The 17,584-nt window shown below is 44.6% G+C and overlaps 1 long non-coding RNA gene across 1 annotated transcript; it reads right to left on the bottom strand.

Annotated features, from left to right (window-relative positions):
• Positions 1-5,333: 5,333 nt before the first annotated feature.
• LOC141410830 (uncharacterized) lies at positions 5,334-7,616 on the bottom strand. The gene is made up of 2 exons (XR_012435579.1): positions 7,220-7,616; positions 5,334-6,226 (listed from the first exon to the last, which is right to left on the bottom strand). It is a non-coding gene; the product is annotated as an uncharacterized lncRNA (long non-coding RNA).
• Positions 7,617-17,584: the final 9,968 nt, after the last annotated feature.

Genomic DNA, 17,584 nt, shown 5'->3' with positions numbered 1-17,584 from the left:
TTCCACTAGAATCTAAGGACCACATGAATTTCATTTATTTTGTTCACTGATTAACCTACAGTGAGACCTCGAACATATTAGATGCTCAATAAACATTTGTTGGGTGAATGAATGAGGATATGAAAGCTGCAAGCTGACTTCCAGGGGTGGGGGTAGAGAAATGTCCCCAGGAAGGATTATTTACTGCCCTTAAACCCAATTTTCTAAGCTCAAACCCTACTGAATGAATTTGTATTAACTAAATTCTCTGGAGACTAATTTATGTACTAGGAAACATTTATATTTTTCTGCAAGAGATATATCCAATTTAAAATTTCCTGAGGGAGCATCCCAAAAATGCCAGGAAGAGTTAGCTTCAGTATTATTGAAATTCTGTTGAGGTGAGAGGCACTTACAGGCCTCTCAGGGAACGAAATCAATTATCAGAAGACTAATTCGGAAGAACTTGGAATCAATTAAAAAAAAAAAAAGGAGGGGTAAATAAATGAGTTAGAGGACATTCAAGCAACTATCATATAGCCACTTGCTCACTTGGGACTTTTTTTTTTTTTTGGCAGTACTGGGGCTTGAACTCAGCACCTTGCTCTTGCTGGGCAGGCTTTCTACCACTTGAGCCACTCTGCCAGCCTTTGGGACATTCTTAAGTCATCCAAGTTCTCCTTTTGTTTGGGGAAATGCTGGAATTACTTATTTCCTAGTTTCCAAACTGGGAAGTGTGTTTATGGGGAATCCCAGAGCCAGGCTGCTTGCTTTAGCTGTTTGTGAGCTTGTTCTCATAAAACCAGTTGTCTTCCTCCTGAGGTTGTGCCTCTATTACCTTACTCCTACTTCCTGGCACCCTTTCAACTCAGGAGCCATAGAGCCTTCTGCAAGCCTCTTCTGGGAAGGCCCCATGCACCCATCTACTTTCTCTGGTACATTTCTGTGTGGCTCAGCTACATGACAGCATTTAGGCCTATGGGTTTGCAGTGTTTTCTGCTTTGGATACAAACTGTCACTCAAAAAGAGGGCTTGGTTCCAGCTGATGGCTTTTGAGAGGTGTTTGGATCAGGGGACTCTAACTTTATCAATGGATTCATGCCTTGATGAATTCGTAGCTGAATGGGTTGTTAGGTGGTGGATCGTGATTGGTGGAGATGGGGGGTGGGAAGGGGTGCATTTGAAGGGTGTATCTTGTCACAGACCCCTCCTCTCTCTGCCTGCTGTCTGTGGTTCATCCACGTTGCTTTACCAGTGCTCCCTGCCAGGATGTTCTGCCTCACCATACACAGGCCAGAAGCCAGTTGTTTCCTCAGATATTTTTGTCACAGTGACAAAAGTTACTCAACACATGGTGTTACGACAGAGTCTGCACCCAACTTCACAAGTCCGTAAGAACGTTAGTCTCCCCGTGAGGCTCATTTCCTAACTATGGATGTGTACGTGTGCGTGATGGGGTGTTGATACTCTTTAAGCCAAATGGAAGTTGAGTCCAGGAAGAATGGAGAAGGCTGGGATTTGCCTGGAGCCCCGAGGAGCCCACTCTTGCTGAGCTATGAAGAAGAGAAGGGAATGATATGAGTGCTGGCGGATCTCAGAAGAGTCTGATGCTCACAAAACTGAAAATAGCCTGTGGAAGTAGGGCATCTGAGCCATATGGAAGAAGATTGAAGGGTATTTTGGAACAAAACTCTGCAAGGAAGGTAGGGATCTCCACAGTCACAGCTGGGTCTGATGTGGATCTAATGGGTCATTTTTTTTTTTTGACAAATAATACAAATATATTTTATTTGAAATAAAAATGCTTACACAGCTTTCACTTGGAAACAAACTTTTCTTGACTGTATTTCTGAGCAAAAACAGCTGAGGCACAGACACCCTTCTTTTTTTGACATGTATTTGGAGACAGGTAGGAAGGCACTACTTGTTTGTTTTTTTTTAAAAAACTGACCTTCCCTTAAGGCCTGGTCATAGACGTGTAAACAGTGTAAATGAATCTACCATTGCCACATCATATCTATGTTCCCTGTGTATTCTGAGATCACGCATACCTGCCAATATACTAAGGGCTCATTTTAAACTCACCAAACGTAATAAGTAAACTTAAAAATGAAGATATCCCCCCATTCACGAATATAAAACAGATGTTCCTAACCATGCATTTCCATATTGACAATAGAACGACGAATCACTTCCTCCAAGCAGCAGGGCTGTGGAATGGACAGACACCCTGATGCCCCCAAATTTCCCTATGAGATCAACAGAGCAGTAAGGAAAGAGCAAGAAGCTGTGATTACCTCAGATGCTGCCCTAGGACCTCCACAGCCAAGACACTGCATCCCTAAACTGCCGCCTCTGGCCCTGCACCCCTTCCTCCCCTGAGACTGGGCTGTGCCTTCCCACGTGCCTTGCACATTTTTGTCACCATTTGTGTTCACCTCCTATGACACAATCATCTAACATCAGGACTGCTTGGGTCCATGTGGTACTTTGGGACAAATTAGAAAAGATATCCCTTTTCACACGTCACCTTTTTCTATTGGAAAAAATCTTCATGATATACCGACCTGTTAGTGCCACCAACAGGGAGGTACAGGTGTACCTCCCCGCTAAGAGTTAAAATCACAGGCCAAGAAACCAAGCAATTTGGGTTCCACCTCCAACTCTGCCTCTTCCAGCAGTGTAGCCTTTGGGCACCTTGCTTGCGTTTTCTGAGCACCAGGTTCCCCTATCTGTAAAGTAGGTGAATAAGGTGTTTATTCACCATCGAGCTTGCTATGGAGGTTACAAGAGTTACTGCATGTGAGCTTGTCGTACTCTGCTCATCATATAGAATAGGCTGTGCAAAGAGGACAGAACTGTACATGTGAACAATGTTCGTGGTGTACATTTAAAATAGAATCTATTGGGAAAACTTAGAAGCAGAGAACAGAAGCATTCTTCAAGCTCAGAGGCCTCATTAGCTGCTGGAAAGGGTCCCCAGTCATGGGAAGGCAGACACCCCAGGAAAGACCCCAGGAGAGAAGCCTGGACCCTGTAGTACTCTACACACACGAGAAGCAGCAAGGAGCCTCCAGCTACCTCTGTGTGATGGAGCTTCTCACAGGAAACAGCCTGGGGAGAAAGAAGGGGCTCCAGAGTTCCCCCTCTGACATCAGGCTGTCATCCCTTCCCAAAAAGGGATAAAATGAGCCCCCAGCCTATGTGCACTTTCTCTCCTCTGTGAGTGTCACACTGAGGAAGCTGGGGCATTGCTTGCCCATGGCAAGGGTTGTACCCACTTTCTCTAGTTTCCATGCCAAGCTGCTTCCACTAACCAGTCAGCCTAGATGTCATCAAGTCAGTCTAATTGAGACTGACTCCAAAGTCCTCAGGAAACAGGAGTTTTGGGCCCAAAGCCCAAACTCCCAGGATTCCACATGCCACATCCAGCCACCTGCCCCTAAACGCCAATAATGAGGCCTGGTGAAGGCAGGGAAAGGAGGTTTATTACATGGCTTGGGACACACCATGGGAGGAGACAAAGTGAGCACTCAGCTTATCTTCAGCCATCTTCAGGGTACAGACATGAGCTGTAGGTTTAAATGGACAAAAGAACTGGAGACAGGGCACGAAGATATACATAGTCAAATAGTCCCGGTCACAGGTGTGCTCTGGTTGACCATTATCTCAGTCCCAGGGTTCCCAGAGGGGTTCTGGAGAAGATGTCATTGCTGTCCTCACTGGAGGGGGTGATCTGGTTCCCAGGACATGATTGCTTCTGCTCCAGGTGCAGCCTCATCATTGTAAGTAGCTGTCCTCATTTGGAGGGGTGTCTGCCCTGAGAGGCTCCACTGTTCCTTACAGGAAGTTTCAGTTCCTTGTCATAAAGACATTATCAGATCTGTCCTTTCTGGAGTCCAAGGTGATTGCAAAGAGAATGGCTTAGAGCAAAGACAGATACAAAACGGAAGCAGGGATGGCAAGCTTCTGTTTTTAGTTAATCCATATGCCCAAGTAAGAAGTCAGTGCTATTTAGCAAAAGCACTTTGAGCACCTCTTACAATTAAAGTTCTAAGTTGCAAAGGATCCTAGAGATAACATAATGAAATCCTACATTTGTAGACAAAAGTGAGGCTCAAAGTGGGTTAGCAATTTGGTTATCAATAAAACACAGCAGTCAGGACTTGAACCTCATCATCCCATTCCACTCCCTTCTACACTGCAACGAAGTACAAATTTAACCTGGGTTAGCACGAGTCACAGGAGTCCTGGTAAAAAGCCTTTACAGCTTTAACCTACAAGCTCTTAGGAAAAAGGAAGCAGCTTCTAGAGCAAACCAAGAGAACAGGGAGACTAAAGGTGATTGATTCCTTGCAAATATTGATAAGGAAAACTCTATTTATTAAAACCCATGAGATATGGTCAAAGATTTGCTCAACAGAAGAATCCGAATTTAAAATCACTTCTTTAACAGGAATGAATGTGAAGGAAATAATTATTCAACCCAAGGACTGGTAGAGCGTCTAACAACCGTGAGGCCCTGAAGTCAAATCCCAGTACCACAAAAAAATTGTTCAATGCAAAATATAAGAAAACAGGAAGTAATTAAAATGGAAAAATGCAGTCAGTCCTCCATAGCTATGCATGCCGTATCTGTGGATTGAACCATGAATTGACAAGATTTAGGAGAAAAATCATTTGTCATCTGCACGTGCCACTCTTGTTCAGTCATTGTTCCCTGAATGATACACTCTGAGAACTGTCACATGGCCTTCAGTTGCTTCGGTGATACAAGTAGTCTCGAAATAATTTAAAGTTTCCAGGAGTGTGTGCATGGGTTAGATGCAAACAGTACACCATCTTTTATGAGGGGCTTAGGCACCTGCAGATTTGGTGCAGGGGTTTGGGATAGGGGACAGTACTGGACCAATCCTGCATAGATACCTGAGGATGACTGTACAATGAACTTAGAAATAAAACCAGTGGGATGATTGTTGGGATTGTCCATGCATTTCTTGGGATTTTGCACACTTCAGGAGTGGTGGCACCAGCTGCCTTTGTTCTGGGCGATGTTTTCAAGGAGGTTTGGTTTGTGTAGCAGTTTCAGAAGATAAAGAATGTGCCTCTCAGCCATGTGTGGTGGCACATGTCTATAATCCCAACACTCAGGAGACTGAAGCAGGAGGATCTGAGTTCAAGACCAGTCTGGGGTACATATAAAAACAAGACCTTGGCTTAAAAAGAAACAGGACGTGCTTCTACCCAGAGCCAAGGGCTATCCTTTATAACTGTTATAAAACCTTCGGGTTCCCTAAGCTTAGAATTCAAATTCCTTTCCTTTAACCTCCCATGTATGTGGGTACCCTGTGCCATTCACAGTGTCACCTTGTGAGAATTTGGTCTTTTTTTTTTTTTTTCTGGCATTACCAGGGTTTGAACTCAGGGCCTCACACTTACATGGCAGGTGCTCTTGAGCCACTCTGCCACCAAGAACTGGGTCTTAAAACCTGGTGTAAATGTTAATACTGTAGTTATCTCTGACCTAGGAGTTTCGTGAGTTCTGCCTGCAAACTAACTTATTAGTTTAGGAGACTAATCTCTTGCCTTTTCTTTCTTTCATCATAAAGAAATCCACACCTGGCATGGTGGTACATGCCTACAATCCTAACACCAGGGAAATTGAGGCAAGAACATCATGAGTTTGACACCAGCCTCAGGTATTTTGTGAGACACCATCTCAAAAACGAAATGAAAGAAAGACAAGCAGGAGAGGGAGGAAAGAAGGAGCTGATTCATGAAAAAAATCAAAACAATAGCAACAAAAAAAAGAGCGACAACAATAAGTAATCCATTAGCAAGCCTGATCAAAGGGAAAATGCAGTTAAACAAAGATGGGAGTTAGAAAATAGTACAATTCTCATAAAAAGAAAAATTTGCACAAATTTGAAAATGGGAGTGACATGGACAATTTTCGAGGAAAACATAAAATATCACAATTCATTCAAAAAGATGGCAACCTCATGTAAGAACTGAGAAGTCAAAGCCAAGGACTTGGTATGCGCCACAGTCTAGCCACATTCTTCCAGGGTCCCCATGGTGGCTTGTCCCTGGCCTTCAGTCAAAGATGGGCACCGGCTAGTGTCTGCCACCAGGGCCTGAGTTTGGCTCTGCTGGAGTAACAAGTTGTGATCACATCTGCCAGTCTTTACTCTGTAAACACCAAACTGTAATGTGATCAAATGACCAAATTAATTGCATTTTTCCACTGGAGAAAAAAGAGAAAGAGGTACAAAATAATTTTTATTAAGTAGCACACATACACATTTCCTTTGACTCTTAGCATTTAAATTTTAAGCATTTTTTTAAATTTAAAAAATAACGCCTTTGCTGTGGAAACACTGGCTCAGAAGCAACTGACTTTGATTTGACAAGGACAGGAAAGTGGCAAGGAATCTTGATACATCTCAGTGCCCGCTGGTCCAATCCACTGCCATATACCACGATCCCCCCACCCAACACTGCACCTATCAGAACAGAGTGGGGGGTCCACAGTGTGGTCTCAGACCCAGCAGCAAGCAGCAGTGACACCCAGAAGTTAATAGAAATGTGAGTTCTATAGCCACACCCTAGACCCACTGTTAGGGACTGAATGTTTGTGTCCCCCACAAAATTCCTATGTTGAAATCCTGCTCCCTCCCATTCCCCCACAAGGCAATGGTATCAGTTGCTCAGCCTGCTGGAGGAGGTGAGCAGGCCAGGTTAATGCCCATACCAAAGGGATTCCACCATGTGAGGACACAGTAAGAAGGTTTAGGTGTCCCTAAACAAGGAAGTAAAGCTGCCAGCACCTTAATGTGGGACTCATCACCCTGCAGAACTGTGAGACATAGATGTGTTGTTTAAGACACCCAGGCTACGGCGTTTTGTCACAGCAGCCTGTACTCACTAAGACTGGATCAGAAACTCTGGGGTAGGACCCAGCAATCTGTGTGTGTGCGTGTGTGTCGCTGGGCATGGAACCCACGCTCTCCACCTGCTACATTCCCCCCCCACCACCCCTTAGCAGTCTGTTCTAACAAGCCCCTCCAGGTGATCGTGCCACAGGCTCAAGTTTGAGAAAATGTAATAGACTTGATTCCTGTGGTCAGATTTAGTAGCTATCAGAGCCCACTTCCTGTCGGTTGCATCAACACTTCTCAGAAGGGGAAAATTCCATTCCTTGCGGCCCCCTCCACTATAAATAGCAAACAGTGCTCACCAGCAGCTGGAGTTCCGGCCCATCCCAGCTCCATCACACAGCCACTGAGAGAAGGAACAAGCACATCCGTGTGCTCAGAGGGAAATCCAGCCAGCCTTTAGGCCTTGCTCGGTGAAATCACAAAGTACTTTTGCAGGAGAAAACTAAGAAGCGAGGGCTGCCCACTTCTTTTTCTTTAAGGAGCAAAGTCAAGGTGAACCCCCTTCACAGCTACTGCCCTGATCCTAACTAGATTCACAATTTTAAAAAGGCATCAAGGTCTGAGCTGACGCAACAGAACTGGAAGGACCAGAAAGTTGAATCATCTCCCTCTGTTTCTTATCCACCACCAGACGTGGGGAACATTACTGAAAGTTTCAATGGTTTAATATTCTTTCAAGGTTTAATCCACTTACTGGCAGTGGAGACATTCACATGGTCTAGAAGACAGCTTATAATGAAAAGAACCACAGACAGCTGACTCTAGCACCTTGGTTAGGGAAGGACTAGTATTTTGTTTGGTTTTTGTTTTGGGCAGAACTGGGGTTTGAACACAGGGCTTTCGAGCTTGCAAGGCAGGTGCTTTATCACTTGAGCCATGCCTCCAGCCCAGATAGTTTAAAGAACCCCCAGTTCATACATATGCATAACACAGCTGTTAACACAGCACCATCAATACAAATTGACTTGGTCCTTGGCTTCTCCTCTCAACTTTGCAGAGGCAGAGGGAGATAAAGGATGCTTTCTCATGATTCACCATTTCCCTATGGTTACTCTGATGAAAGTTTTTGAACCCAAAATGGGGCACACAGCCTAACAAATGAAACAAGGCAGATTTTTTTTTTAATAGCACTGGGGCTTGAACTCAAGGCTCAAGGCCTCAGGCATTCTAGGCAGGTGCTCTATTACTTGAGCCACTCCACCAGCCCTTTTTTGTGTTGGGTATTTTTGTGATAAGGTCTCACTTTCATTTTTCCCAGGCTGGGCTTGAACCAAGATCTTCCTGATCTCTGCTTCTTGAGCAGCTAGGATTAGAGGCAGGAGCCACTGGCACCCGGCTACAAAACAGGATTTTTAAATCGGTGGGTTTAAGCTGTAATACCTGTCACCTCCTGGACAATCTCCCTGTTAGCACCATCCCCTTCAAGGGCCTTGTGGCCTGCCCCACCTCCTGACATTGGAGCTCCATGGGAACCAAGTCTTTCCTTTGCTACTCCTTCATGCATCTCAGTGCTCAAGAAGGGTCTGCTGAATGGAAGATGAAAGTGAATGGATTAATTCTTTCCCTTGCGTAAGCCGTAGCTGCTGGTGTTAATCCCCACCGCACTGCTGAGGCCATTGCTTCTGGGGATGTAAGATATTATCACAATCAGTAGTCTGATTGTTCCTACAACCTTCATTTACATAGGAAGCAAAAGCTCAAAGGGTAGAAATGACCTGGATCTATACTTGGTCTAGAGAATGTATTGTTAATACATTAAGTTATTGAGTGACGACCACTGTATCAAAGAGCAGAGAAGCCTTCAGAAGTGGATGTGGGATATATTAAATATATATACCCATCCCGGCATTATCTTCCAGGAATGACAAGCTTACACACAACTCAGCATTGATCCTCTGTGATTACAGCTCAACTCACTGAGCAAGAGAAAGCTTTGAAACTAGGGCTGGTGTAATTCGGCTCCCACAGATCTGCCTGGGTCCTTTCAAGGGTTATGTACACTGTCCCTTCCATGGGCCTCTAAAGTCTCTCAAGGAACCCAGTCAAGACTAGAGCGGCTCTGTATCTATTGCTTAACTGCTCCAATCAGTTTATGAGCGAGGCCTAGGGTTTTGCCCATCCTAGAAATGGTGCTTGGAAAAGAGCATCCTGCCCCAACAGACAAGTCATAATTAGGGAAGGAATTCAAAGCTTAACATTGTGTGGAAACACCCTATCACGTGATAGCCCATAACTACGTACAATGTTGTGTATTAAACAACTGAAAATTAAGTGCACCAGGCTGGGCTTGGGTGGCTTTCTAAGATGCAAAGAGCTGTCTTCTTTTCCTCTGTTCCTCCTGGCTCTGCTTCCTGTGTGGAGGTGATCTCCTCCCTTCATGCCTGCCCCACACTCCAGTGTCTGAACCTCACCCTCTCTGGCCAGGCACCAGGGTCCTCTCCAGACCCATCTCTCCTTTTGTACCCCAGGCCTTCCACTCCATCTTATCTCCCAAATGAAACCTGCTTCTCTTAAACTGAACTCATTTGTTCAAGGTAAAGAGATGCTAGTTCAGATCTCCCAGTGGTAGATCAGAGAGGGGGATAGAGGATCCAGACAATACCTATTTCCATTGAAAGTGAGAATTCTGGCTTTTTGAGCATTGGGCTACATTCAAATCATAGCTCTTACTATGCTAACCTGAGATGCAGGTCTATTGTCTGTGGAGGTATAGTGCAGAAGGTCTCAAATAGGTGACAGAAAAAGCTCACTTAAAGTCCCCAAAATATTATTTTTCCATGCTAATAGCACCAACTTGCAGACTGTCTACTAGGCACCAGTCACTCCACATCTCACTCCCACACATGGGCTGTTATTACCCTCATGTCACAGATGAGAAAATAGAGGTTCGGAGACATCAGTAACTAGCTTCTTGGTACAGACCTTGAGTGAGAGACAAGGTTGGCTTGACTTCAACGGGTAAATCAAAGGACACTGCTCTCTATTGCAGAACAGACATGATGAGTTTGCATTTGGATGGCCATTTCAAGATCCCCCAGCACAGAGGGTGGAGGTTTGGCTGGTGCACATGCGGATGAAGATGGTGAAAAAGAGGTCACTGAGACAGTCACACTAAACATTAGTGTGACATGTTCTTGACAGAGTCCTGCTGGAAGGAATGCCTCTCTCTTTAAATAAGCCAGCTCTTTGCTTTCAAGTTTATTGAGAATCAGAACCAGCTTAAGAATTTATTTTTATTTCTTTTTATAACTGAATACTCTTTCTGGTTTTTTTTTCCCAGTGCTGGGGATTGAACCCAGGACCTCATGCATACTGGACAAGTGCTCTACCCCTAAGCCACATCCAAGGCTCTATATCTGAATTTGTTTTGTTTTTGTTTTTTTTAGTGCTGGGGGTCAAATCCAGTGTTACAGGATCAGGGGTTCCAGGGGTTCTTGATCTCACTGAGCATCTGACACAGTTTCCAGGAGCTCACTATTTCTCTTGCCTACAAATTTAAAATTTTGTATAAGAAACTGTCATTGGAAATGTTGCCATATTTTTATATTTGTCTTCCAGATTTACTCATTTATTTAGTGGTGCTGGGTATTGAACCCAGGGTCTTAAACATGTGAAGCAGAAGCTGTACTACACCCCCAGGCTGACTTCTAAATTTAGATCTATCACTGCTGCAAGAATAACTATTTACCAATACTGCTTTTAAGTGATCTTTAAGCATTCATTTACAGGGCTGGTGGAGTAGCTCAAGGAGTAAAGTGCCTGCCTAGCAAACCTGAGACTGAGTTCAAACCCCAGTGCTGCCAAAAAATAAAAGAAAAAGAAAAATAATAACAGTTCATTTACAATGCCATAAAACACCTAATTGTGCTCTCCAGGAGTGATTTGCTTCTGGACAGTTCTACCAAGAGACCTTTCTGGAAGCATCTGTTTCAGGTAAGAGGGTGTCTCCCAAATAGAACACTTGCTTATTCAAAATGACACGATACATTTTATGAGATCTCCTGTATTGGGACATTGTCCCAACTCAGATTACAATACATGTGTGCATGGAAATGTCACAGTGAAACTCCAAGTAGAGCGATCTTACACAAACAAAAAGGCCGTTTCTCAAAAACAGAGAATAAGAAGGTAAAAACAGGTCCTTTCTGGGGGTTGGTACCAGTGGGAAGCAGGGAGGATATAAGAAAAGGTTATAGGAGGGTGAATATGGTGGGAATATTATGTACTTATGTATGAAAATGGAGAAATGAGACTTGCTGAAACTATTCCAGGAATGGGGGGAGGAGGGATAAAGGAGAATGGTGGATGGGGTAAATTCAACTACGAAATATTGTAAGAACTTTTATAAATGTCACAATGCACCCCCAGCACAACAATAATAATGATGAAAAAATTGTCTGAAGACAATTTTTAGGAGAGAAAAGATTTTTCCTCAAAGTAATAGCACAAAAGTCAGATGTAAAGGACTGGAAGAGTGGCTCAACTGGTAGAGCCCCTGTCTACCAAGCGTGAGGCCTGGGGATCAAACCCCAGTGCCACCAAAAAAAAAAATTATATATAAGAAAAAGTGGGGAGGGGTTGAGGGGTTGGGGGGAGACGATGGGGGTGATATAACTAATATACAATACAAGTCTAATCCAAATGGTCACTATGAATCCCCCCCATACAATGAATATACCCTAATAAAAAATTATTAAAAAGAAAGAAAATCCCTGAGATTACCTTGTGGTAACAAATTATTAAAACAAAACTGAACCTATCATTTTAACAGATGTATCAGCTCACTTATTCTTAAATAACACAGGCAGAAACTCCCCCCAAGAAAGCTCAGGAGCCCTCCATGTTACATACTCAAATCTTGGTTTACTGGAATAATTCTGTGCCGATTCTGCCTTGGAGAATTGAATAGGCAGAAGTGCCTTCGTTGGCCCCTGTCTGCCTCTGGGGCTCGTGCATCTGCAGGAATGTCCCCTCAGACAGGCCAGGCCTGCCCATGTCACAGCCATCAGGTGCAGGACTGAGGCTGCATCATGCCTCTGCATCTGCACCCCGTTCCCTTGCCAAAGCTGACAAACACGAGCTGTGTTTCTCAGGCCTTCCCCTGCTGCATTTCAGCTGATTTTTCTCTACTTGGCATTGTGGGGAAAAGAGGCTTTTGTAGGCTAGTCTGAGACATTGTTTCTAGGGAAAAATGCATTCTGTGTCAGAAACAAACAACACACACAAAGAACCTTTGCCAACACGACCTCTTTGTAGAGTGGGACTGCTGCCCAGCCTCCTGGGTCAGAGTTCAAGCCTGCAAGGTTCTCTTTTCAAATGTAGGCAGTCTCAAAAAAATAAATAAATAATAATCTCAATTTGGCATGGAAAGCCATGAATCTGGTCATATGGGTGTGTGGAGAGAGACTGAGACATAGGTGGTTTCAATTTTTTTAAATCCTCTTCCTAACTGGGGGAGTAAAAATAAAGAGATCTAATTATGGTCTTCCTCCTTGGGAAAGTAGCAGTCCTCTGAGAAGAAGGGGGCAAGAAGTGACCAAGCTGTTCAATCTTTGATAATCTTACTTAATTAAAGCAATTAATGACCCTATATTAAGCACCTACCGTACCTGGACCCTGTTCTAGGTGTTTCAGTGATGGCTCTGACATGACACATTCAGTAGGAGAATGAAGCAAGAACACATAAGGCAGCGACAGATGCCATCATGGAAAGAGAAGAACTGAACCAAAGTGGTGTGGGAGCTCCTCTGGCTGGGTAGCCAGGGAAGGCCTCTCCCAGAGGTGACTCCTACTCTTACAGAGGTGGGTAGGGCCCAGACGCGCCCATGGGAGCTGTTCGGGTTTGATCCCAAGAGCAGGACAACACTGGAAGGCGTTACTCGGGCATTGACTTGGGTGATGTGACCTTCCCACTCCATACAGAAGGAACAGGGAGCGAAACACAAATGATGACAGCTGGGATCCTGTATGCTCACCTCAGTCCTGGAGCTTGTGGAAAGTGTTTTACCTGCATTATGTAGAAGTTACTGGAATTTCCATGTCACCCATAAATAGCATAAAATTAGAAAAGTAAAGAAACTTGCCTCCAGCTGGAAAGTTGTTTTTTTTTTTCTTTAAATAACACCATTTTATAAGTCAATAATAATATGAGAAATTTTTTGTTCTGGCAGTACTGGGATTTGAACTCGCAGCTTCATGCTTGCTAGGCAGGTGCTCTACCCCTTGAGCCAAATGAGGACTGTGCTCCCCCTATTTTACACTTTCCACCATTGCTGAGATGACGGGCACGCACCGCCACACCCAACTCCTTTTTTTACCACCTGTTGAGAGGGGGTTTCTGAAACTTTTTTGCCCAGACTAACATAGAACTGTGTTCCTCTGATCTCAGCCTCTCAAGTAGGTAAGATTATAAACAGGAGCCACTGGCTCCTGGCATGAAAACTTTCTTTTGTAGTTGTTTGATGGGACTGAGGTTTGATCTCAGGGCTTCATGTTTATAAAGCAGACACTCTACCTCTTGAGCCACACCTCCAGCTTAATTTACTCTGATTATTTTGGAGATAGGGTCTCATGAACTGTTTTCCCAGCCTGCCCTTGAACTGCAATCCTCCCAATCTCCATCTCCCAAGTAGCTGCAACTATAGATGTGAGCCACTGGTGCCCAGCAAGAAAGTAACTGAATCACCTGAGTTCACGTGACCCTGATGGAGCCATTGTTAACGTTTTTTCCAGGTGTTCTATGCAAATATACTAGCTACTGTTTTCAAGAATGAAAAATAATGAATGAAATAATCCCTAAATTATAAAAACTACAGAATATTGTGTGTTCTATAAGCATATTTTGTCTACTCCTATATATTTTTACAACGTGCCCACTAGGCGTGGTGGTGCATGCCTGTAATCCCAGCACTTGGAAGGCTGAGACAGTAGGATTGAGAGTTCCAGACCAGCCTGGACTACACAGTGATACCCTTTCTTCAAAACAAACAAACAAACAAACAAAAAGTCTTGCTTTACATTGGTTACAGCCAGTTGTTTTGAGAATTTTGAGTGATTTTTACTTTCTTATTTTTGACAATTTATCTTTCCAATATGCCTACAATGGGTATTTTCTTCTAAAAGTAATAAATTGTGGGTTCAAAGTATAGATTACTGGATTTTTTAAATTCTTTCATGAAGTTCTCCAAAGAGCAGTTGGCTGAACTCTTAGACTTCCACAGCTTGAAGTCACCTGTCAGCTGTAGGCTCCTCTGAGATGGCGTGGCTCACGGTGCTCATGGGAGGCTTGGGGACCTGCCCCTTGATGGCAGAGTGGGTCCTCCCAGCCTCACGCACACCTGCATGTCCAGCACACTGCTAGTGCTGTGACGACTGAATGCCTGCCTTCCTGTCAGCCACCGTGGCCCTACAAGCAAACTGAGCAAGAGGAAGTGTGCGATCTCAAACAAGGGAGGGTTACTCAGGACTCCACAGAGGGTACCATGCAGATAAGTTCCAAACTCTTCTCTGCCACCCAAAGCCAGCCATATGTGTGCTTTTGTGGTTTTGTTATCTTCCGTGAGTCTATCTCTGTGACACCATGAAAATTGCCATGGAGCATCTTCCAGAACTTTCCTTGACCCAACCATCTTCTGCAATGATTTCTCCGCCCCTGTGCTGTTAGGTCCTCTGTGGGAGGCTCTTCACAGCTTGGACAGCAGTGCTCCAAACTCTCCCACAAGTTACATGGCCCCAGACAAGCTGTTTAATCACACAGTCTAGGGTTTTGTTTACCAATGGAGGTAATAGTTCATAAAGTCATTTTTAGGATTAAATGAAATCTCGAGAATCAAACTCTAGGGGCACAGTGAAACTGTCTGCTGGCACCAAGTGCTTTCTTACTTCTTTCTTGCCCTCCCCACCCTCCCCTGAGGCCTCTTGACTCTCTGCATAAGGTGGGAGGGGTGGCTGAAAACCCAAGGCTCTCATTTGAGCCTTATTTGACTACGTGTTAGTTGGAAGGTCCAGGGCAAGTCCTGAAACCTCTCTTGTCTTGGAGATTACTGGAAGGTACAAAAAAATCAGAGATGCCAATGACTTTGTAGTCAGATTAAAAATCTCCAAATGCTTGGAAGGGTAAGGCAGCAATAGATGAGTGCGCTGGATAACCCCAAATCCTCAGAACACAAATTCCAAGGGACTGCAAACAGGATGGACAGTCAGTTGCATATGATGCAGCCTACTGGTGGAAGGGGAGCCCTCTCTCAGCTCATCACAACTGCCAATGAGCCTCACCTAGGTTCAAGGTCAGCCTCTTGCCACAGCTACATAGGGCAGAATCCCAGGGGAGAGCACAAGGAGGCTCAGGCAGTGTGGAGTGGAGACTTCTCCGCCCAGGAATACCAGGTTTGCCACTCTGCTGAGGACTTGCTACCTACCTTCAGATGCCAACCTGGGAGGAGATGCTATGGCTTGCAGAAGACCTACTCCCACGGCAGGGCTGCTTGCCGGGCACTCATCCAGGGAGGCAGTGCAGAGCCTGCTGCAAGGCTGCTCTCTCGCCCTCTCTCTCTTTCTCTCTCTCTCTCTCTCTCTCTCTCTCTCTCTCTGACCCTCTATCTTGAGCACAGAAGCATCTGAGTCCAGCTCTTTCAAACTGAACATCATTCCAAAAGGTTGGCCACGGCCCCTCTTCCTGGGAATCGATCTACAGACTCAGCAAGGAGGATCAATAGGACATTAAATGAGCTGAAGGGACACTAGATCCAGAGACCTCAAGGCCCATCCCCAGCAAAATATATCCAGCAAGTCATGGTCTAGCATCCAGGCCATCTGGGTGCGAGCTCTGTAGTGGGCAAGGGTGTCATTTCAAAGCCAGGCCTTGGAAACACTTCATCAAGCTGTCCTTGTTGGTGATTTAGTTAACAGGATCGTGTGGGTGTTTTGACTTCTAGATATTGAACTCAAAATCTCAGAATTGCATTTGGACCACGAGGTGGACGTGTGGCCCTCCATCTACATCATAGTAGTGATGAAATTTCACTGTGACGTCATCACAGCAAAGGGCGCCCTCCCTGCTTCCATGCAGAAGAGGACAAATAGCCTGAGCCACAGAGCCAAGGAAACATGGACAATCATCACAGGACAGGTCACGTGGGCCTTTGTGTGTGGTCTGTTTATCTAAAATCCATGCGACCTAAGACTGGGCAACAGCTTGCCTTCTGAAAGTTAGATTAGCAAAATCTGCACACATGGACTTAATGGATTTGGTCAGAATCCAGTGTCAGACAGTGATTAAATTTGTGACTGAAGAATTTGGGGATATGTCAAATTCCCACTAAAGTGACATGACTAATATCAGGAAGATAGAGAATGTAACCATGACTTTAAACATGAAAATCTAGTACTAGGTGCAGTGGTGCATGCCAGTAATCTCAGATACTCGGGAGATGGAGATTGGGAGGATCATAGTTTCAGGCCAGCCTGGGCAAAAAGTTAGCAAGACCCCATCTCAACAAATTAGCTGAGCATGGTGGCATGTGCCAGTGATCTTAGCTATTTGGGAAGCCATAAGTATGAAGATCAAGATCTAAGGGGAAAAAAAGAACCTACCTAAAAAATAATGTCAAAAAAGGCTGAGGGCATGGCTCAAGTGGTACAGCACTTGCTTTACAAGCAAGAGGCCCTGAGTTCAAACCCGAGTACCTCGAGTGAAAGAGGGAAAAAGTGAAAAATCCATCAAGTGGGTTTTATAGAATGCTTTGTGGAGTGGAGAAATGGTTTGGAAGGGCCAGAAGAGCACAGGGAAGAGAAGCCCAAAGTCTCAGAAGTCAGCAGGGCTGTGTGACAGGGATAGCAGCCACACTCTGACAATGTGTCACCAGTTCTTCTCTTGTGGGCTACGTCAACTAATTTCATTTATTCTTCCTCCAGCCTAACGAAGCAAACTTCTGGATGAAATTTGTCTCGTCAAACACGTTCGTCTACAAAGAGCGACCACATGGTCATGACAACATGGGTGTTCAGATCTGTCCGTCATAATTCAGGCACCAGCATCACTCTGGAGTCTGCTTAATGTGGGTTCACTTTGCTGAATGTTGTGACAGTGGTGGCAAACAACTCAGGAGGAAATGAGTTGATTCATCCTGTGTGTGATAATATCAAAATCCAATGCACGTTTGCATGAGACCGATTGACTGCAGGAGCTGATCGTGGTAATCATCGCTCCACAAAATCACCTTTAAAGGCAATGAACCAAAATAATATTCAAGACGACGCATTTGGCTTGAATGGTGACTGTATTTCTTTTTCAAGTTTCTGCACCTTACTGATTTTTCTGAAGTCATTTCTAAGGCAGTAGTCTCTGCAAACTGTTTCCAAATTGTTTGGGTTTTTTTTTTTTTTTTTTTCCTGAGTTATGTCTCTTGACAGCTTCAGCAGCCCCACACTTTTGACACGAGTTTTCATATCTCAAAAGGAAAAGGGCAAAAGACCCAGGCCCCGCGTGGAGGGAGAGAACTGGGCCAGATCAACCCTCACCCCTTCCCCATGCCCCAGAGAATCTAAATTTAGTCTACTGGATTTTGCTTCAGTGACATGAGCGTGTTGCAAGAACCAAAATCAAGCGAAGGAGGAAAGAGAGGCACAGCGTGGCGCCAGACATTTTAATGCCATGGCAACTGGCA

The sequence above is a fragment of the Castor canadensis genome, chromosome 9 (genome assembly GCF_047511655.1).
Source record: "Castor canadensis chromosome 9, mCasCan1.hap1v2, whole genome shotgun sequence".
Taxonomy (NCBI): domain Eukaryota; kingdom Metazoa; phylum Chordata; class Mammalia; order Rodentia; family Castoridae; genus Castor; species Castor canadensis.
This window is presented reverse-complemented; position numbering and strand designations above follow the sequence as displayed.